Genomic DNA, 6,409 nt, shown 5'->3' with positions numbered 1-6,409 from the left:
ATAGTTAACATGATTTTATTATAAGTATGTATCTCATTAGGTATTTTAACAATGAGTTATATACATAAAAATGAGACTATTAATTTAAGAAACTCGAAAACGATATATATAACGATTATCGTTATAACAACGTCTTACTAGGTACATATGAATCATATTAAGATATTGATACACTTGGTTAATTATGTTAAATGATAAGTAAATATATTATTAAGTGTATTAACAATGAAATACATATGTAAAAATAAGACTACTAACTTAATGATTTCGAAACGAGACATATATGTAACGATTATCATTGTAACGGCATTTAACTGTATATATATCATACTAAGATATATTATATATCATAATATCATGATAATATAACAATTTAACATCTCATTTGTTATAATAAACAATGGGTTAACAACATTCAACAAGATCGTTAACCTAAAGGTTTCAAAACAACATTTACATGTAACGACTAACGATGACTTAACGACTTAGTTAAAATGTATATACATGTAGTGTTTTAATATGTATTCATACACTTTTGAAAGACTTCAAGACACTTATCAAAATACTTCTACTTAATAAAAATGCTTACAATTACATCCTCGTTCAGTTTCATCAACAATTCTACTCGTATGCACCCGTATTCGTACTCATACAATAAACAGCTTTTAGATGTATGTACTATTGGTATATACACTCCAATGATCAGCTCTTAGTAGCCCATGTGAGTCACCTAACACATGTGGGAACCATCATTTGGCAACTAGCATGAAATATCTCATAAAATTACAAAAATATGAGTAATCATTCATGACTTATTTACATGAAAACAAAATTACATATCCTTTATATCTAATCCATACACCAACGACCAAAAACACCTACAAACACTTTCATTCTTCAATTTTCTTCATCTAATTGATCTCTCTCAAGTTCTATCTTCAAGTTCTAAGTGTTCTTCATAAATTCCAAAAGTTCTAGTTTCATAAAATCAAGAATACTTTCAAGATTGCAAGTTTACTTCCAAGTTTTCTAAATCCATTCCAAGTAATCATCCAAGATCAAGAAAACTTTGTTACTTACAGTAGGTTATCTTTCTAATACAAGGTAATAATCATATTCAAACTTTAATTCAATTTCTATAACTATAACAATCTTATTTCGAGTGGAAATCTTACTTGAAATTGTTTTTGTGTCATGATTCTGCTTCAAGAACTTTCAAGCCATCCAAGGATCCTTTGAAGCTAGATCCATTTTTCTCATTTCCAGTAGGTTTATCCAAGGAACTTGAGGTAGTAATTATGTTCATAACATCATTCGATTCATACATAAAAAGCTGTCTTATTCAACGTTATAAACTTTTAATCACTAGAACATAGTTTAGTTAATTCTAAACTTGTTCGCAAATAAAAGTTAATCCTTCTAACTTGACTTTTAAAATCAACTAAACACATGTTCTATATCTATATGATATGCTAACTTAATGATTTAAAACCTGGAAACACGAAAAATACCGTAAAACCGGATTTACTCCGTCGTAGTAACACCGCGGGCTGTTTTGGGTTAGTTAATTAAAAACTATGATAAACTTTGATTTAAAAGTTGTTATTCTGGGAGAATGATTTTTATTATGAACATGAAACTATATCCAAAAATTATGGTTAAACTCAAAGTGGAAGTATGTTTTCTAAAATGGTCATCTAGACGTCGTTCTTTCGACTGAAATGACTACCTTTACAAAAATGACTTGTAACTTATTTTTCTGACTATAAACCTATACCTTTTCTACTTATATTCATAAAATAGAGTTCAATATGAAACCATAGCAATTTGATTCACTCAAAACGGATTTAAAATGAAGAAGTTATGGGTAAAACAAGATTGGATAATTTTTCTCATTTTAGCTACGTGAAAATTGGTAACAAATCTATTCCAACCATAACTTAATCAACTTGTATTGTATATTATGTAATCTTGAGATACCATAGACATGTATACAATGTTTCGACCTATCATGTCGACACATCTATATATATTTCGGAACAACCATAGACACTCTATATGTGAATGTTGGAGTTAGCTATACAGGGTTGAGGTTGATTCCAAAATATATATAGTTTGAGTTGTGATCAATACTGAGATACGTATACACTGGGTTGTGGATTGATTCAAGATAATATTTATCAATTTATTTCTGTACATCTAACTGTGGACAAGTAGTTGTAGGTTACTAACGAGGACAGCTGACTTAATAAACTTAAAACATCAAAATATATTAAAAGTGTTGTAAATATATTTTGAACATACTTTGATATATATGTATATATTGTTATAGGTTCGTGAATCAACCAGTGGCCAAGTCTTACTTCCCGACGAAGTAAAAATCTGTGAAAGTGAGTTATAGTCCCACTTTTAAAATCTAATATTTTTGGGATGAGAATACATGCAAGTTTTATAAATGATTTACAAAATAGACACAAGTACGTGAAACTACATTCTATGGTTGAATTATCGAAATCGAATATGCCCCTTTTTATTAAGTCTGATAATCTAAGAATTAGGGAACAGACACCCTAATTGACGCGAATCCTAAAGATATATCTATTGGGCCCAACAAACCCCATCCAAAGTACCGGATACTTTAGTACTTCGAAATTTATATCATATCCGAAGGGTGTCCCGGAATGATGGGGATATTCTTATATATGCATCTTGTTAATGTCGGTTACCAGGTGTTCACCATATGAATGATTTTTATCTCTATGTATGGGATGTGTATTGAAATATGAAATCTTGTGGTCTATTGTTACGATTTGATATATATAGGTTAAACCTATAACTCACCAACATTTTTTTGACGTTTAAAGCATGTTTATTCTCAGGTGAATAATAAGAGCTTCTGCTGTTGCATACTAAAATAAGGACAAGATTTGGAGTCCATGTTTGTATGATATTGTGTAAAAACTGCATTCAAGAAACTGATTTTGATGTAACATATTTGTATTGTAAACCATTATGTAATGGTCGTGTGTAAATAGGATATTTTAGATTATTATTATTTGATAATCTACGTAAAGCTTTTTAAACCTTTATTTATGAAATAAAGGTTATGGTTTGTTTTAAAAATGAATGCAGTCTTTGAAAAACGTCTCATATAGAGGTCAAAACCTCGCAACGAAATCAATTAATATGGAACATTTTTAATCAATATGAACGGGACATTTCAGTTGGTATCCGAGGTCTTAGAGAACTAGAATTTTGCATTATTGTGTCTTATCGAGTTTGTTAGGATGCATTAGTGATTCTGGACTTTGACAGTGTTTACTTGAAAAATGATTGCTTAACAAATTTTGTTGGAAACTATATATTTTTAACATGTGAATATTATGTGATATATTAATCTCTTAACGCGTTTGATATTATGTGATAGATGTCTACCTCTAGAACAAGTCCCATTGACTCACATAATAATAATGAAGAGTCAAATGTAAATTGGAATGATTCGTGGACTGATTCACAAGTTCCCGAAGAGGAACCGGAAGAAGAGTCGGAACCGGAAGAAGAATTAGAACCGGAAGAGGAGGAACCGGAGGAGGAAATAGAACCGGTGGGGGAAATAATAAAACGGTTAAGTAAAAGAAAATCCTCAACCAACCGACCAAGGTTAATTATGGTCAATGGTGTTTCCGCCAAGGAAGCAAAATATTGGGAGGATTACCAATTCTCCGATGAATCGGATTCCGACGAGAATTCCGATGATGTTATAGAAATTACCCCAACTAAATTTAAAAAGGCAAAAGAAAATAATAAGGGAAAGGGCATAAAAATAGAGAAATCTAATTCCAACCCCGATGAACTTTATATGTATCGTCAACCCCCGAAGCCCTTAAGTTGTAACAATGACCCGAGAACCTCTAAACCACCAGGTTTTTCTAAACCGTTGTGGAAAACGACAGCTCGTATTAGGGGAACATCATATATCCCTAGAAACTTGGCAAAACGAACCAAAACCGAAGAAGAAGAAACGAGCGAGTCGGAATAAGATAGTTGTATTCGTGTGGTGTAATATATGTAATATAGTGTGCTTATGCTTTATGATATATGTAAAAATTGCTTGTATTAATAAGTATTTTTTTTTATGAATCTAACTCTTGTCTATTTTACAGTATAAAAACACAAAATGGATAGACAACCCAATATTTTAAGAGACCTACCCGGAGACATGATTGATGAAATCTTGTCTAGAGTCAGTCAGAATTCTTCGGCACAACTATTTACGGCGAAATCAGTTTGTAAGACATTCGAAGAACGTTCCAAGAATGTCTTGGTTTATAAGAGAATATCGTTTGAAAGATGGGGGATATCACATTGGAAAACCCATAAGTTACGATGTGTTTACTTTGACGCACATATTGCGGGGAACCCAAATGCTATTTTACGCAACGGGTTAAGAAATTATTTTGACTCAATGTATCCGAATATAGGACTTCATGATTTAGAAAAAGTGGCTAACATGCAACATAAAGAAGCATGATATGCTTACGGGTTAGTAATGTTCGCTTCTCACCAAAGTGAGAACAAGAACATCGGGCTACAACTATTAAACAAAACGTTCCCACAAGTGACGGAGTCGGTAATTGGGGTAAGAAATGAGGTTTTTAGGTTATTACAAGACTGTTGGTCATTACGTAACCCTCGTCCCTTTGACGACGTTACAACACGCTGTCTTATCAACGGCCATAACGGTTATGTTCCACAAGACCAAGGATGGGAAGTAGTCCTAGTAAAACCAGAATGCATAACTTGTTTCTGGACGTATGAATTACGTGTCTTTATTGCCTTTGCTGAATGACTTGTGTACTAGCTAGAATTATTTTCACAACTATCTTGTATCAAAGTTATTGTGTGCTATATTTCATGCTTTATGTAAAATAAGCGGTATTGTAAGTTTGTAAAATATTGTATAAAAGTTTGAACGCGAAATATTATTATAATCAGTTTTTCATATAGAATTGTAGTAGTTGAATTGTATATTAGCTACTAAGTATGAACTTAACGGGTAGGTACTACCCGAATTTAAACTTATAAAACGCTAATATGAAGAAAAAGCTTTTATAAATGAGTTCATATTATGCTACAAAATACTATTAACTACTCTTAATATTCTGTATGATTAACTTGTTCCATTTGACTATTTTGAAGGAAATAGCACCGACTACTCGACACACCGTGAATATGAATGAAGAGGAATTCCGTACTTTTCTAGCTTCAAACATAGCCGCAGTACAGGCTGCGCTACATACCAACAATAACCTTGGATCTAGCAATACAGAAAATTGTGTAGGATGCACCTACAAAGAATTCACTGCCTGCAAACTTTTGGAATTTGATGGAACCGAAGGACCGATCGGATTGAAACGGTGGACCGAGAAGGTCAAATCGGTGTTCGCCATAAGTAAGTGTACTGAAGAGGACAAAGTGAAGTACGCTACGCATACCTTCACAGGTTCTGCGTTAACACGGTGGAATACCTATCTAGAGCAAGTGGGACAAGATGATGTGTACGCACTACCGTGGTTAGCATTCAAGCACTTGATGAACGAGAAGTACCGTCCCAGAACCGAGGTCAATAAGCTCAAGATAGAACTTAGAGGGTTACGAACCCAAGGATTTGATATTACCACGTACGAAAGACGATTCACAGAATTGTGCCTATTGTGTCCGGGAGCGTTCGAAGATGAGGAAGAGAAGATCAATGCGTTTGTGAAAGGATTATCGGAAAGAATCCAAGAAGATATAAGTTCACACGAGCCCGCCTCCATACAACAGGCATGTAGAATGGCTCACAAACTAGAGAACCAGATTGAGGAAAGAATTAAAGAACAGACGGCTGAAGAGGCCAATGTGAAGCAAGTCAAAAGAAAGTGGGAGGAAAACGGTGATAAGAATCACCAATACAACAACAACAGCAATTACAATAATAATCGCAATAATTATCCCAACAATCGCAACATCAATTGCAACTACAACAAATGGCCCAACAACAACAACAACAACAACAACAACAGCAACTACAACAATCATCCCAACAACAATAACAACCGCAACAACAACAACAATCAGAAGCAGCTATGCCAAAGGTGTGAAAAGTATCACTCGGGATTCTGCACCAAATTTTGCAACAAGTGTAAAAGAAATGGTCATAGCGCGGCGAAGTGTGAGGTCTACGGACCAGGGGTTAACATAACGAAAGGAACAAATGGTGTCGGAACGAGTAATGGCGGAGCAAGTAGTGTCGGAGCAAGTTATGCCAATGTAGTTTGTTATAAATGTGGAAAACCGGGCCACATTATTAGAAATTGCCCGAACCAGGAGAACACGAATGGACAAGGCCGCAGAAGAGTTTTCAATA

The sequence above is a fragment of the Rutidosis leptorrhynchoides genome, chromosome 3, assembly GCF_046630445.1.
Source record: "Rutidosis leptorrhynchoides isolate AG116_Rl617_1_P2 chromosome 3, CSIRO_AGI_Rlap_v1, whole genome shotgun sequence".
NCBI classification, from domain to species: domain Eukaryota; kingdom Viridiplantae; phylum Streptophyta; class Magnoliopsida; order Asterales; family Asteraceae; genus Rutidosis; species Rutidosis leptorrhynchoides.
Note: the sequence above shows the minus strand (reverse complement) of the source record.